This window comes from Tachypleus tridentatus, chromosome 8 (assembly GCF_004210375.1).
Source record: "Tachypleus tridentatus isolate NWPU-2018 chromosome 8, ASM421037v1, whole genome shotgun sequence".
Taxonomy (NCBI): Eukaryota; Metazoa; Arthropoda; class Merostomata; order Xiphosura; family Limulidae; genus Tachypleus; species Tachypleus tridentatus.
Genome location: NC_134832.1, coordinates 127773624 through 127790625, shown reverse-complemented (window position 1 = coordinate 127790625; position 17002 = coordinate 127773624). Strand labels below are relative to the sequence as shown.

At 34.9% G+C, this 17002-nt stretch overlaps 1 pseudogene across 1 annotated transcript in view; it reads left to right on the top strand.

Annotated features, from left to right (window-relative positions):
* The window catches only part of LOC143223457 (uncharacterized), a 75123-nt pseudogene that overhangs the window by 47819 nt on the left and 10302 nt on the right, over positions 1–17002 (top strand). The window contains exons 2-3 of the transcript XR_013012920.1: positions 3966–4105; positions 7473–7604. The product of XR_013012920.1 is annotated as an uncharacterized LOC143223457 (transcript). The remainder of the gene's footprint in view (positions 1–3965; positions 4106–7472; positions 7605–17002) is intronic.

Below are 17002 nucleotides of genomic sequence, written 5' to 3'. Positions count from 1 at the left end.
TTACATTCCCTCTTACTACCAGATATTATTTTTTGACATAATTTAACGTCTTGTTTATATTCCTTCTTACTACTAGATATCATCAGCTTTTTGACTGAACTAACAGTCCTGTTTACGTTCCTTCTTTCTACCAGATATCATTAGTTTTTGACTGAGTTTAACATTATGTTCATTTTTCCTTTTACTGTCAGAGGTCATTAGTTTTATAATTGTTTTCGCTTCAGTAATTTCAATGTTTGAAAATAAACTACTTTGTTTTTGTTGTTAGGTTACTACATCTATACATAGAATCAGATGTCATACTATTATCCAATGGAAGTTCTTTTCATCAATGGAATATTTTTCTTTCTTTTTTTCATTGTTTTCTATAGCCATTGTTGATTATGAACTTAGTTGTCTTATTGCTTTGATAAACTGGATATTGTTTATTTGTTTTTATTGGTTGTGCGCCTTTGTTGCACCTCCTACTAAGGCCCCATGAGCTGCTGATGTTTCTTGAATACGTCAACTCTCACATCCGTTTTCTTTCTCTGCTAATTTTTCAACAAGAAATACTGTAGTTATTTTTACTTTCAAACATTTCATTTTAAAAATTATTTCATTAGTTTTAGAAGCATTAAACAACAATGACTCTTTGTTTGTTTCATTTTAACACTCCTTAAAAACTGTGAACGGTAACACTTTGGTTAATTTAAATAAACATATTCTCATGTTTAGCAATATTGAGTGAATTAACTTGAAGTTCTGCAGGAGAAACAGATGTGTGAGCACAGATCTCCAATAAAACTGATATTATGTGATAGTTTTATAGTAGATTAAACTATTTTCTTTTATTGTTTGTTTGTTTTGGAATTTCGCACAAAGCTATTCGAGGGCTATCTGTGCTAGCCGTCCCTAATTTAGCAGTGTAAGACTAGAGGGAAGGCAGCGAGTCATCACCACCCACCGCCAACTCTTGGGCTACTCTTTTACCAACGAATAGTGGGATTGACCGTAACATTATACAACCCCACGGCTGGGAGGGCGAGCATGTTTAGCGCGACGCGGGCGCGAACCCGCGACCCTCGGATTACCAGTCGCACGCCTTACGCGCTTGGTCATGCCAGGCCCATTTTCTTTTATTCTATAATAAATTTGTTTCAATCTTGTCTGACAACCTGTGTTGTCCAATGTATCATGATTCTATATCTGTTTATACAAGATTATTCTGAATTTCGCGCAAAGTTACACAAGAGCTATCTGCGCTAGCCGTCCATAATTTAATACCCACCGCCAACTCTGAATCTACTCTTTTACCAACGAATAGTCGGATTGACCGTAACATTATAACGCCCCTACGGCTAAAAGGTCGAGCATGTTTGGTGTGAGGGGACTAGAACCCGCGACCCTCGGATTACGAGCGAGTAGAGTGCCTTAACCACCTGGCCATGCCGGGCCTTATACAAGATGATTATAAAAGGTTAATTGTGAAATACATATGCTTTTATATCTATTTACTTAACAATATTTTTGTTACGTAATATTTTTAGCGTCAAATACCAGTAAACTTAAAAACAGGATAATATTACTTTATTAAGGAATTTGAGCCATTTTTTTACCTCTAATATGCGAACTTCTATAAGAAGGAGAAACAAACGCTCTTACTCTTTATATCTTCTAATGGGTTAATGTATAGATAGGTAAATATATAAATAAATACTTCTTACATGTTAAGTGTAGGGTTTCCACACGAAACAACGAAATTAACCAGTAATTAACTTAAATTACGGACGGCTAGCGCAGATAGTCCTCGTGTAGTTTTGCGCAAAATTCAAAACAAACCAAACCTTCTCATCTGTGTTGGAGAAGATGGTACTAGTAATTATTACCTTCACTTTGGGGATGGAGTTTGAGCGTGATTTTGGAACTCTTTAGTTTCGTAAAATTTATACAGTTCGAGCTGTTCTTCTTGTATTGAATAACACTAAATATTTTTTTTAGAAGTGTTTTGCCTTTTGCCTCTACTTTGTTTAGAAGTTCCGAATATTTCTATCGCAAAAAATCATTTATACACTTCCAGTGATAATGGTAATATTGCTTTGTCAAATAAATAGAAGTATGCTGAATCAAATATATAAGTGCTAAGTCATTCAACTTGGCGCCAAGGTTCACACCTACGGGGATACACAACAGTATAGAAAGACAAGGCTCACACCTACGGCGATACAAAACAGTATATAAAGACAGTTTCATTAACCTTTAGAATTTCATCCTTCAGACTGACATTTCCTATTCTTTGTTGTTTTGGGCTGGCGCATCCTACGTAGGTTAATACCTACGTAAGGGTTGAGAACAGGTCTAGTCAATAGGTCACGTGTTTCCTGACAATAACTGATATTCAACAGTGGCCTCTACTTTGTAGATGTCTCTTCTCCTTCACAACAAAGCAAAGAACAGTTATTCTAGATGTCAGTGGAAATAAATGAGAAAGTAGCTATACGATGTACACAACCAAAACAGTAACTGGGACTTCGATATCAAGAGATCTTTGTTTGAAATTTGTTGACAAATACAGGGACGGATCGCGCTTTAGTTTTTTTACTTTTTTTTTTTCTTTTCTGAACTGAAGTTCCCTTTCGATCTAATTTGTTTGTTTTGAATTTCGCTACATGAGGGTAATCTACGCTAGCTGTCCCTAAATTAGCAGTGTAAGACTAGAGGGAAGGCAGCTAATTATTATCACCACCGCCAACTCTTGGGCTACTATTTTTACCAACGGATAGTGGGATTAACCGTTACGTTATAACTCCCCCATGGCTGAAGGAGCGAGCATATTTGGTGAGAACAGAGATTCGAACCCGCGACCCTCAGATTACGATTCTAGCACCTTAACCGCCTAGCCCATTATTTTATCTGACACCTGTTCCTACATATGTTCTGGCCACTGTTCATGGCCGTACGTATCCCAGTAGTTAGCGTGCCGCACTACGGAAATGCTGGTCCACATTTACGTCCTGTTAACATAAGGAAAACATTGTGTTCCACACTTTGGAGCCGTGGATGTATTATAAGTGTGACAATTAAATCTCACTCTTCGGTCAGACAAGAGCAACCCAAGAGTTGGCAATCGATGTTTACTGGATGCATACCCTCTTGACTGTAAGTTCAAAATTAAGAATGGCTAGCCAGATGACCGTTGAGTGGTGTACGCAAATACTTCAAATCAAACTGTCTATCCCAAGGGTACTGTTTAATTAGATTTCATCCTATCCCAAGTATACTGTTTAATTACATTTTATCCTATCCCAAGTGTACTGTTTAATTAGATTTCATAAGAGTTAAGGCTCGGCATAGCCAGGTTGTTAAGGCGTTAACTCGTAATCCGAGGGGCGCGGGTTCGAATGCCCGTCGCATCCAACATGCTCGCCCTTTCAGCCGTGAGGACGTTATATATGACAATCAATCCTATATTTCGTTGGTAAAAGAGTAGCCCAAGAGTTGGCGTTGGGTGATGATGACTAGCTGCCTTTCCTCTAGGCTTAGACTGCTATATTAAGAACGGCTAGCGCAGATAGTCATCGTGTAGCTTTGCGCGAAGTTCAAACACAAAAAACAAACATGTAATAGTTACATAAAGCCTGTCTCCTAGGTAGCAATATGTTCTTGTTTCTTTCTACTGATTTATGTACATACATAAGTTATGTTCTAAAACGTTTTTAGATAACTCTCGAAAAGTTTTTCGTTGAATGCAACAAAGCATAAAAAATTATTTTTTTCTCTAAAGTCACGTTTTAGAAATTGGATTTTCTATTATAAAAATAAACAGTTATAATAAACGATGGTCACGCTACCTCTACAAAAACTATTGTGATTTTTGTTAAAATCATCGCTTGTGAAACATAAGTAATAACAGTGAGAAATAATTAAATCGTTGTTATAAAAATGATTTCTGTTCAAATTTGGTAACAACCTGTTCTTGATCACAGGCGGCAGCCCGGAGCACACTTCAGCGTGAACAAATTACTATCTACGTCCTTTTAGCAGGTGTGGCTGGTGGTTTGATATTAGCAGTCGTCGTAATGGTCTGTTGTAAGGTCTGCGTTGAAAAGAGAAAAACGTTAACGAGGTGAGAACTAACCTGACATTTTGCTTGTGTGTCTGATGAATAAAACATAGTAATAAACATTTTGTTTATTAACGCCTTAACGGGAAAATGCAATGTTTATAACATACGTCGTTGTCACAGTATTTGTTTTTTTCGAATAATAATATTTCCACATTTCTTTTCCTATTTTTAAACAAATTTCACGGACCACGTGCAGTCTACCTCTTTGCAAAAGATGTTATTGTTTAAAAGAAATAAAATATGTGTTTTGTTCTTACCAAACAACTGGAAAATCCAGCGATAGCAATGACTGCAAAATCATTAACATGAGTGAAGTCTTAAAGAATAAGTGTTAAAAACATAAGTATTAAACAATTGTGTGTATAGATAAAGTCCAAAAACCTTTGAAACATCCAATAAAATACTTAACAAAACAAACATGTACTTTTAGGCATTCGTGTGATATTTTCACATCTTTGAAAAACAGTAATCAAGTTATACAAGAGCAAAGACATAGTGTTTCAATTGAATAAATCGGGGTTAACGTATAAATCAATAGCGTTTAATGTTGGAAGGAATTGATTCAACTTTGATATGATTGGGTGTACGTAATTTCCACAAAATGTTACAACGAAATGTATAAGACAAATGTTTATACGAAGAAAGTAAAATATATCAACACTCTTATAGGTTAAAGTATGGTGAGATATCATAGGATAAATAGGTATACTTCTGTTACCTTAATCGAAAGGTCAAATTTAATGCGACCTTTTAGATGATCCTACTGTTCTTTAGGTAAATTTTTTTAGTAATCAGTATTTAAATAAAAAGGCCCAGAATGGACAGGTAAGTTAAGGCGTTCGACTCGTTATCTGAGGGTCGCGGGTTCAAATCCCCGTCACACCGAACATGCTCGCCCGTTCAGCCGTAGGGGCGTTATAATGTAACGGTCAATCCCACTATTCGTTGGTAAAAGAGTAGCCCAAGAGTTGGCGGTGGGTGGTGGTGACAAGCTGCCTTCCCGCTAGTCTTACACTACCAAATTAGGGACGGCTATCGTAGATAGCCATTGAGTAGCTTTGCGCGAAATTAAAAAACAAACAAAACAGCTGTAACTTTTCGGATTTAGAAATTCCCTTTGATGAATACAACATATTGCCTGATGTGGCTTTCCCAGGAGAAAAGAAACACATAAAGATTTTACAAACACACTAAAAGAAAAACATGATTTTTCCAAAACAGAAATTATATAAAAATTATGTAGATAAAAGTCGTCACATCCCTATGTCATCTTCAGGTTAACAAAGATGATCTAAGAAGGCCGAAACGCTGTTCTCTACTTTATTAGTAAAAGTGTTAATACCTATATCAGCCGTTCTTGGTCACATTTTTACTTCGAGTGGGTTTCTCGTCGTCAAGAAATGCCATCACAGATAATCTTTGTTTAACCATAACAATAGCTCTTGTTTCTAACTCGAATACGGTAGGATAATTACATGTATTGCTCTCTAATATACACTATATGTTGATGTACTGTATTATGATGGGAGAATTACATCAGTTGCTATCTAACAGGCACTAAATCTTTATGTACTGTATTACAAATGGAGAATTACATAAGGTTTTATCTACTAGACACTATATTTACGTTGCTGTGTTACCATGAGAAAGTAGCATGTAGTTGTTATATACTGAAAACTACAAGTTCTTGTACCGTATTATAATGGGGGAATTACACGAAGTTGTTTGTTATTTACTAGACACTATACTTTTATATCATGTTTCATGAATAATGTCATAAATCTCTGTTTAGAAACAGCAGCACCATCTTTTGACACTGTTAGCACATAGGTCTCATTTATTATATATATATAATTATTCCACTTGCAAAGAGTCATTACCCTCTCACATCACTCGCAGTAATAGAATACGCTACAAGTTTGTTTGTTGCATTTAGTTACAGATATCGCCCATATATGAGTGCATCTAATGTAGTCTCAGTCACACCTATCACACATAATCACGCCTGTCCCTAATGTCCGGCATCTATCCTACTAATACAAATAAAGTCTTTTATCACGATGTTCATGTAACGTACCAAATAATGCCTACACCCCAAACATCCTTTCAAACCACCTGAAGTTCCAATTATCGAAATCTATCGTGTTTTTGTTGTTGTTGTTTTTCATTCTCCACAAATTGATCCAAAATTCTCCATCTCGTGTACAGTGACATTATCACATATAACCAATCACGTACAGAATCACACTAAGTGGTAACACATTCATATCTTTTTCCACACACGCTCACGCCTACCAAACATTCAACCATTCGTATTACACAGATTCATACCCGTTTCTAATATTAATACAGTTACACGTAAAAATAATACATTCACATCTCTCACGCATATAACCACGCTTATCACATGTCGCGATAATAGATTCACATATATGTTGGATACGTTCACAACTATTACACAAACAGTCATGCGTATCACATAAAAAAATTCATATGTTATCGCTAATACAGCACATGAACACATCTACTTCACATACAATCACTCTTCATGCCAAGCTTATCACATAGAGGGTCACACTTATTACTAAGGCCCGACATGGCCAGGTGGTTAAGGCGCTCGACTCGTAATTCGATGGTCGCAGGTTTGAATCCCCGTCGCACCAAACATGCCCGCCCTTTCAGTTGTGGGGTTGTTATAACGTTACGGTCAATCCCACTGTCCGTTGGTACAAATAGTAGCCCAAGAGTTGGCGGTGGGTGATAATAACAAACTGCCTTCCCTCTAGTCTTATACCGCTAAATAAGGGACGGCTGGCGCGAAATTCAAAACAAACAAACACACTAATTACAATTATGCCCTATCGCACAACCAATTACATTTCATGTATGCATCAACAAGATTAATAACGTTACGGTCAATCCCACTGTCCGTTGGTACAAATAGTAGCGAAAACTTCAAACTGCTAAATAAGGGACGGCTGGTGCGAAATTCAAAACAAACAAACACACTAATTACAATTATGCTCTATCGTACAACCAATTACATTTCATGTATGCATCAACAAGATTAATCGAACTGTAGTTGTTGTTTCTTTTCAATTTATAGATAAAAGTGCTGAAACGTGTAATTTGTGAATTAATTTTGAATATTTTACATGAAAATTGTCGATGTATTTGTTTTTGAAACCTCAAGTCATTTTTCCTTGTTTTTGTGTATTACTATTATATTTAAAATAAAAAATATTTTGTACAGCCTTGACTTCTTTAATATTAAGAGTTTTCAGGCTTTGGAGAATTTTATATATATATATGTTTTTACGAAGATAATATTTCAACGTTAACATTAATAAACATCCTCCCTTTGCAGGCAGCGTGTGGTTTCCAATCGTAACTCGGAACGCCAACACACGAGGGCGCGCAAGTACCTTAGTCTGGACTCGAGTGTCAGTATGGAAATAGAAACTAGCTGTGGGTTCTCCGACAATACTTCATCGCCAAGGTAGTACTCAAGCTTAAAATACAAAGAAATAACAACGAAACTTAGTTCAACTGCATTCTAATGTGTCCATACGTTTTCAAAATTATTTGTTTTTCGCTATCCTATGCGCTGCGTATTTGATATAATCAAAGTACTTTATTTAATTAAATAAACTATGGGAATCCGCTAAAACATTGAGCTGTTTGAGTCTCTTTCTTATTGTTTTTCTTCATGTGAATATATATCGCTTGAAAACTGTGAAATATTTATTATAAGTTTGTTTCTTTGCAAGTAAGCGCAAAGGTACTCTGGCCATCACGAGTATCGAAACCCGGATTTTTTTAACGTTATAAATCTGCAGACATACCGCTATGCCACTGGGAGGGCTATTGTTATTATGCCCATCCTTATAAAAGATTTATAAAAATTGGCATACTGGTATACACCTTTTACATATCCACTGCTGGCCAAAATCTTAAGGCCAATGAACATAAACAAAAAATATGTATTTTGCGTTGTTAGTCTCAACCACTTATTTGAGTAGAGCTTCGAAAGATGAAAATAAGAAAAGGCAAAATAAAAATAAAACTTTTTTAGCATTTAATAGGAAAAATGTGAACACAATGAAATTAGCCTAAATACAAGCTGGTCAAAAGTTTAAGACCACACTGAAACGAAGCGTTACTCGGTAAACACGTAACAAAATTTAGTCATTTGTGTTCAAGCATTAGCACTGTCAACATCTCCCACTGATATCTGTGTTACATTGGATAAAAACATTGCAAAGGCTAAAAAGTTGACAGAGTTTGAACGTGGCAGAACTGTCGAGCTACAAAAGCAAGATCTCTCTCAACGTGCCATCGCTGGTGATATTGGGTGTAGTAAAACTGCTATTGCAAATTTCTTAAAAGACCCTGAGGAATACGGAACGAGAATTTCAAGTGGTCGGCCCAAGAAAATTTCGCCGGCGTTGAGCAGGAGGATTCGACGGATTGTCCGAGAAGACACCAGCCGATTGTCGAACCGGATTAAGGCCCTTACAGACGCAGAATGCAGCTCAAAAACAATAAGACAGCGTCTACGAGAGAAAGGCTTTAAAAATCGTAAACGTCTTTAAAGGCCACGCCTCCTTCCACACCGCGAAACGGCTCGGTTAAACTTTGCTGAGAAGCACCAAACATGGGACGTAGAAAAGTGGACGAAGGTTTTGTTCTCTGATGAGAAAAAAATTAAACTGAATGGTCCAGATGGCTTCCAACGTTACTGGCACGATAAGGATATCCCACCGGAGACATTTTTTACACGACACAGTGGAGGAGGTTCTATCATGATTTGGGGTGCATTCTCCTTCCATGGAACAATGGAGCTTCAGGTTATACAGGGGCTGGCTACATAGACATGTTGGAGAGAGCATCCTTGTTGGCTGAAGGCGCTCACTTGTGTGGAAATGACTGGATCTTTCAGCAGGAAAACGCTGCAATCCTTAATGCCTGCAGGACAAAGGACTTTTTCGTGGTGAATAACGTGATTCTTTTGGACCATCCAGCGTGTTCGCCCAAACTGAACCCCATTGAAAATGTTGGGGTTGGATGGCAAGGAAAGTCTATAGAAATGGACGTCAATTCCAAACAGTGCAAGATCTTCGTAAAGCCATCTTTACTACTTGGAATATCATTCCAGCCAGCCTTCTGCAAACGCTTATATCGATCATACCAAAGCGAACGTTTGCAGTTATTCGCAATGACGGCCGTGCAACTCACTAATGAGACCTCTTTTTTGGGCATTTCCTACCCTGTTTAGGACTTCTTTTTGGTATGGTCTTAAACTTTTGGCCAGCTAGTATTTAAGCTAATTTCATAGTGTTCACGTTCACGCTAAAAAAGTTTATTTTTATTTTTATTTGGCCTTTTCTTATTTTCATCTTTCGAAGCTGTACTCAAATGAGTGGTTGAGTCTAACAACGAAAAATGCATATTTTTTCTTCCTGTTCATTGGTCTTAAGATTTTGACCAGCAGTGTATATATATATATATACACACACACACAAATATAAAACAACATATCCCAGTTGGTCATGGAGAACAGTTAAATAATATTTAAAGCTGACCAAGTGTGTTCCATATCTTGAATTGTACTCATTATTTTATCCATATTACTAATAAGAAGCATCTTCCATCCTAATGGTTTTTTTATGGTTAACAACAACTAAATAACTTTAATGATTAAAAAGGTATTGCTCGCATCTTTGCAAATATAAATAATAATACCTTAACATTTTAATTAAAGTATTTTTTTAATTTTTGGTGTCGTTAGAACGTATTTATTTGTCAAGTCACATCTGCCCTCCATTGCTCGGCAGAAAGTCTACAGGATGAGGATGCTAAAAAAAATGGGGTTCGATACCCGCGATAGGCAGTACACAGATAATTCACTGTGTGTTCGACAACAGTCATACCAAAGCAAATGAGAATAAGAATAATATAAACAGAAATGACATAACCTGATATGATATCAAAATATCGTTTCTACTTGCGAATCTTTAGAATCGAGATGTAAAATATAGATTACCTAACTGGATGAAACTGTTCATTAAGGATGGATAAATAAATGAGTCAGTCCATTTCTCTTTGATCTACGACAATTGACTTAAGTCTATGAAAAAAAAAACATTTCGTTACGCAACTGATGTAAGCGGCAAATATTGTCACGTAGACATTTCTTGGTTTGCTTTAGAATTTCGCGAAAAGCTACACGAAGACTATCTGCGCTAGCCGTCCCTGATTTAGGGGTGTAAGACTAGATGGAAGGTAGTCGTTTGTGCTACTCTTTTACCAACGAATAGTGGGAATGACTGTTACACAGCTGAGAGGACGTAGATGTTTGGCTAAAGGGGATTCGAACCTACAGCCCTCTGATTGCGAATTAACTGACTTAACTACTTGGCCATTCACATAGGAATAAATGGACGTTTGAGTTATAAGGTGAAACGTATACATTAAGAAACATAAACCGATATTCTGTTTTGTTTAACTTCGATTTAAGCTATTTGAGGGTTATTTGCAGTAATATACAAAAAAACAAAACAAAAATGAAGCTAGTTAAAATTACTCAGTGCCATCTCTCGGGCTATTCTTTACTAATGAATAATGGAATTGGCCGTCGCTTATGTCCCTATGACTGAAAGGGCAAACTATGTTTCGTGAAAGGTTTCCATTCTGACAATAGCAAATTGCCGGTCGACAGCCCTAACTAAACCGGCTCCAAGAACAAATGAATTAAAACACAATATAATATCAGCCTTAACAGAATAGGAACCATGCTGTTTTAAACTTCTATTTCTATTTTAGTTTAGGTGATGTTCGAGTCTATACGTCTTAAGGACTATTATTCATATATCCATGTGAGTCTAGATGAAGGTTTTTGGATTCTAATTGAAGTAGCTTTATACAAAAGTAGAATCGTACAAAGTATTTTAACAATGACGTTTAACTATCTAGCCCACGCCATAAAGTAAGGTACATTCTCTTATTCTTATTGGTTGACATTAGCTATAGTGTAATTTCTACTGTCAAGTTTTACTTATTACATTAATTTGATCTAAGTTATAAAAAATAAGCTTTGTTTATATTAACTATAGTCTAATTTTGCTTAAATTAGCTATGATGTAAGTTTTACAATCTAAGGTTTTGTTTATATATACTACAAGTTCTCTAGCTTAAGTATGCTTACTTAAGTATGTATATAAGGTCAAAAGTTTTGTGTTAATTAACTGTATTACACGTTCTGTAGGAAGTCTTATTTAAATTAACTATAGTGTAAGCTCTATAATTCAAATTTCTTTTCATTAATTGTGATAGAAATTAAACAGTCTAAACTTTTTTTCATTAACTATATTCCAAGTATTGTTTACTTTAGTCATAAATGTTAAGTTCTACAGCCTTAGTTTTGTTTACACTAACTGTGATGTAAGCTCTACAATTTAAATTTTTTTACATTAACTAAAATGTAAGTGCTACGGTCTAAGCCTTATTTTCATTAACTAAGTTAGAAAATCTTACTTTTGTGTAAATTCATTAGAATCTAAGCTATAAAGTCCAGATTTTGTTTATATTAGCTTTGATGTAAGCTATACAACTTAATTTTAGTTGTTTTTTTAAACTAAGATGTAAACTTTCCTGTTTAAGATTAGTTTTGGTTAATTATAATGTGAATTAGTTTTACAATGTAAGTCTAGGTTCCAGTGGGTATGATGCAAATTTATGTAAAACGTACGTTTTACAGTCTAAGTTTTGTTTTCATCAACTATTATTTATGTCACACAGTCTAAACTTTCGTTTCATTAACTTTAGTCTAATTTTGCTTACATTAACTATCGTTTAATTTACATTATCCAGTCACATAATTAATGTTAGCTTCCCATCAGACCAAGATCAGACCATCAGAATCAGATGTATTTAGAGCGAAACTAAAGTTCAACTCGGCCACCGTTTCAGCTAATTAAATTTACTTTTTTTACGTTTCTATTTACAGAGATTAGCATGCATAGTCTCGTCAACTGGCTACCCTCGTCATCAACACTCCTACGAAAAGACGTTTCTAGTCCTGATTTCTCCAAGCCCGTTCCCCTGGCTGTGGTTTCGCTAGATAGTAGATAGGGACAGTGGGAATCTCGTTAATCCATTCATTAATGGATTTAAATGGCAATTTCATTTAAATACAAAATTATTAGCCTAATATTAATAACCTTTCAAGTTGCTCTGGGACCTATTAGGCCCCACTTTTCGTAGGAGTGTTAACGAAATTTATGGCCATAATCTCAGGTTCATCCAACTTATCACATCTATATTAGTCCTAAATAAACATATAATATTAACAATGAAAATTATTCTCTATAATTAAATCACGATAATAATAAATAAAATTACAAAGTAATAACCTTTCAGTATATTAAACAGTATGGCCAAAAGTGTTACTGAAAGTAACAATAAATAAATAATGTAGCACACTTTTCTAAGGCAACACAAAAACAGAAGTTGTAGGCTTGAGCTATTATCGTAAAATATCTACAGTTCACGTGTTGTTTACTGTAGCTATGATATAACTTGTACAATCCAAGTGTTTTTTTTTTTTTTAACTGTGGTGTAAGTTGTATATTACAAGTGCTATTTTCATTAACTGTAATATGAGCGGTACAATCTTATATTAACTACAAGTTCTACAGACACAGTTTAGTTTATATTAACTAAGTTGTAATTTTTAATTTCATTAACTATTACGTAACCCATACAGGTTAAGTCTTGAATAAATAAGCACACCACTTTTATAATCCGAATAACTCATGGTTATACTTCAATTAAGATGCACAATTGCACTGAAAAATGAGCGTTTCTGTGTCACTTAAATAAATAAAATGCTTGTCTCGAATCGTTTTTAGATGAAGGTTTTGGTGTTTTGTTATTTCTTGAACAGATTTGTCGTTTATCAATATTTGAGATGAAATACCCTCACAACTCCTCTTTAAATATCCCAGAGTATTCACTGGCATAGTTAGCCGGTAACCATTGCTTTACTCGTAGGCGGATTCAAGAAGGTCAAGGGAACATTAGAGGTAAATCTGTTACCATGGAAACTACATCTTGGCGGCTGACGCTATCTTGAGATGCATGAGACAAACAACAATCATTGCTGTACGATGTTTCTGTTCGTGATGACGTAGATCTACGTGGGGCTTTTTATTGGCTGCCTATAGACCGTCTTTGCTAACTCACAGTTGCTATGGCAATCCGTTCTCGACTCACTCGCTGTCTAGAGACTCAAGAAACCGTGGAGCGTGGGCGTAGTCTCTCACCTACACAGGCCCAGTAGTAACAACACCGCTCTCACTTGTATTCTGAATGGGCAGACTTAGTAGTCACTCCGTACATGGTTTGAAACTAATATCAGGTTATTTTAATCCTTCTATTCATCTAACTAGTAAGAATCAGGAAAGCAGATGAAGATCCATCCTCACTCTACGAGTGGGTAAAAGCTATCGTGGGTTACTGTAGTTTGTGAAAGTTTGTGAGTCTGGTTATATAAGAATTGACCTGTGGCCTTTTGGAATCCCAAGAATCCGTCTCACCAGAACAGTGCAGTAAATCAACAGCAGGCCGGGTCTTTGTAAATTGGTTTAATATGTAATGCAAGGCAAAAGCGATGGAAACTTCTGTTTCATAAAAAACTATCGAGTGTCTTTTAAACTAAAAATGTCTTAGGATACAGAATAACATTGTTGTGATGTTTTCAAACTGAAGGTGCCTCGAAGTATCTAAATACATGATACAAAATTATATTAACTTTACTCCATGAAACTGTCTTCAATTTGTCTTTTGGTTGTTTGGTTGCAGTGAAAGATTATTCTCATGTTCTTAAACCTAACTCTTGTATAATTATCTCGAGGTATAACTGACAGCTATCCTATTACTGTTGAATTTAACTCTCTTCACAGTTTGTTGGAACGTAACGAAGAATTATCCTCATACACTTTAGCCAATTTGTCTTCGAAGTGTTTTGGAATGTTACAGAAAATATCTCCATACTTTTAAAATTTACTCTTCTCGAAGTTTATTATCGTATGTTAAACCTTGCTCTTTTTGAGGTTTGAAGTACTTTGGTACGTAACAGAAGATTATTTATACACTGCTAAGCCTAGCTCTTATCAAGGAGTCTTGGAATATAACGAAAAGTTATTTACACGTTGCCAAGCCTAGCTCTTTTTCAAAGTGGTTTTGAATATGCCGAAACACTATCTTAATGGTGTCTACAGAACTCTCTTCAAAGTGTTGCCCTAATGCTGTTAAACTTTACATCATTTTAAAAGGGTTTTGGTTGTAGCAAATTATTATACTTAAACTCTTAAGCCTAAATCTATTCAAAGTGTTATTTTTATTATATTAAAGTTTATTGTCTTTAAACTGGTTTTAGGCGTGATAAACCATTATCCTCATAGTAGTTAGCTAAAAATCTGTTTCAAATGTCGTGGGGTATTTGATGAAAATATTACTGTCATACTCCTAAAATTAGCATTTTTCGTAGTATTTTTGGATGTGGCGAGGCGTTATCCTTTCACTGCTAATCCTAAAGCACTTCAGAGACGTGGCAACTTATTACTATCATATTGTTAAAGCTAGTTATTTTCAAAGTATCTTTGGGTGTAACGAAAAGCTATCCTAATTCTCTTCAGAGTGTCTTTGAATACGTGACAAGAGATTATTATTAAATTATTAAGCCTAGCTCTTTGCAAAGTATCTTTGGATCTGATGAAGCATTATCCATAAACTTTTAAGTCTAACTCTCTTAAGAGTATTTTAGGATGTGACAGAAAAGAATTCTGTGACGTCATGTGAAGTTATGAAATTTATGAATTTTCCCATGTTCTGCTTCAAGTGTTTCGGGTGCGATACAGGGTGAGTTGAAACTTTATCCTGCCGTTTCTAATCTATTCTTATGGTAATAGTTGATAGAAAAAGTGTTCATAAAAAATTGAGGAGATTTTAAACACATTTTGAGATTTAGCCAAATATTGATGTAGTTCATAAGCTGAAATATAGTGTTATATATATATATTATATATATCTATACGATCAAAGCACGAAATGTATTTATTAGTTAATAGTTATAGCTAAAGTTCTTGCATCTCTATCATTAATCTGATAAAGCATTTTCAAGTGAAACAAAAACATTAATTGTCAAAACAAAATTAAGAAAGAAAGATACAGTTTTTCCAATGACACTTGAATTCCCATATGGTACTTAGTACCCTCATTTATAGTTTAACCTCTCGTTGCACGCACTGCATTTTAATTATGAAAAAAAAAAAAGATGCCCATGTTTGTTTACTTTGCAACCAACATCCTTGTGTGTGTGTGAGTGAGTGTGATGTTAAGTAATGAAAATGAAAATTAGTTCAGGCTTTGAAACCTTGTTTCACTATGTTAATCAGTTACTGTGAAGTTCCTCGGATGGTCCTGTCATAAGGCAGTTAGATTATTAGGAATTACTAAATTTCGATACTGATCTTTGAGATTGGGTGAATTACGATTATTTACTGTATTTCTTGTAATTCACCAAAAAGAAAAGGTATAAACATACAACTGCATACTGGAAACCTGAAGTGATATTTTTCTTTTTGTTTAGATAAAGGGAAGTGTATACAGTTTTAAATAATATTAATTAATTAATGAAATGAATCTATTAATTCAACTTACTACGTCTGTCTTTTTTAATTAATTAATCATATACATTAATTACAATAAACTTGATGAACATGCATTTAAGGATTAATGATAGTGATATATGTGTGACTTAGTTTAGTTACTTATACTAAATAAGAATATGAACCAATATAAATTAACATAAGTTAAACGTTACCTGAGTATGTCCACTAAGATCGAGAGGGATCGCACACCTCAACTGAAGAGCTCTGCCACTCTCACCCCAACATCCTAACACCTGTATTAAGGTTTTGAAATTTTCGGGACTGAATTCTCACTGATATGAAAGCGTTAATTTTTCTTCCCCAAAACTTACTCTTTGACTCGTATATCATCCAGATTTAAAAAAAATCAAAAAAATCCTAGAAACACCATTGGATGTTCTAGTATTTTATTTATAATTGTGCAACAATGTTTTAAATGCATTCTTCTGTTTTTAACTTCATAACAACGGATCTGCTGCGTTTTACAAAACCTGCAGCCAACGTGATGAGGCATCCGAAACAGTAATCTGTTTTTCTTCTTATACCTGGACGTACAAAAAGCTTGATCCGGCGTCTCTTATCAGATAAATGAAAAACACTTTAGGAAAACATCTTTGTTTTTGTACATCTAGTGATCTATTGCTTCGCTCTATCCACACTTCAATGTACGCCACGTGATCTGATGACGTCATTGTATGCACTTCTGACGTCATTAGCGATATACAGAAAAGACGCTGCGTAGACGCGCTTTGGTTACAGGGAACACACTTAGAGGAATCAGTGCAAAAGTAGATACACGTTCAAAAGAAGAAACTCATGTTTCATCTGTAAGTTTAAGTTTTCTTTTTTATTTTAACTACATAATAATATTCAACATTGCGATTGATAAAATTAAAAATAAGTGTAACATTTATTTTACTCCAATTCATTTGAGCCACAATCTTTTTCGACAATAAGTTATCTTTAAGGAAAACAAAGTTTGTTTGTTTTTTACAAAAATATTTGTTTTCACAAAAGAAAATCGCAGTTCGCGCTTTTTAAGAAAATTTAAAGTGTAACAAGAAAGTGTTACTTTACTTAGATTTGTATATGAAAGGTATGTAAGTGCTGTACACGCAAGTTTAACTCTTACAAAACTCTAATAAAACTCCGAATTTAACAAAAGTACGTACGCTAGAAGTTA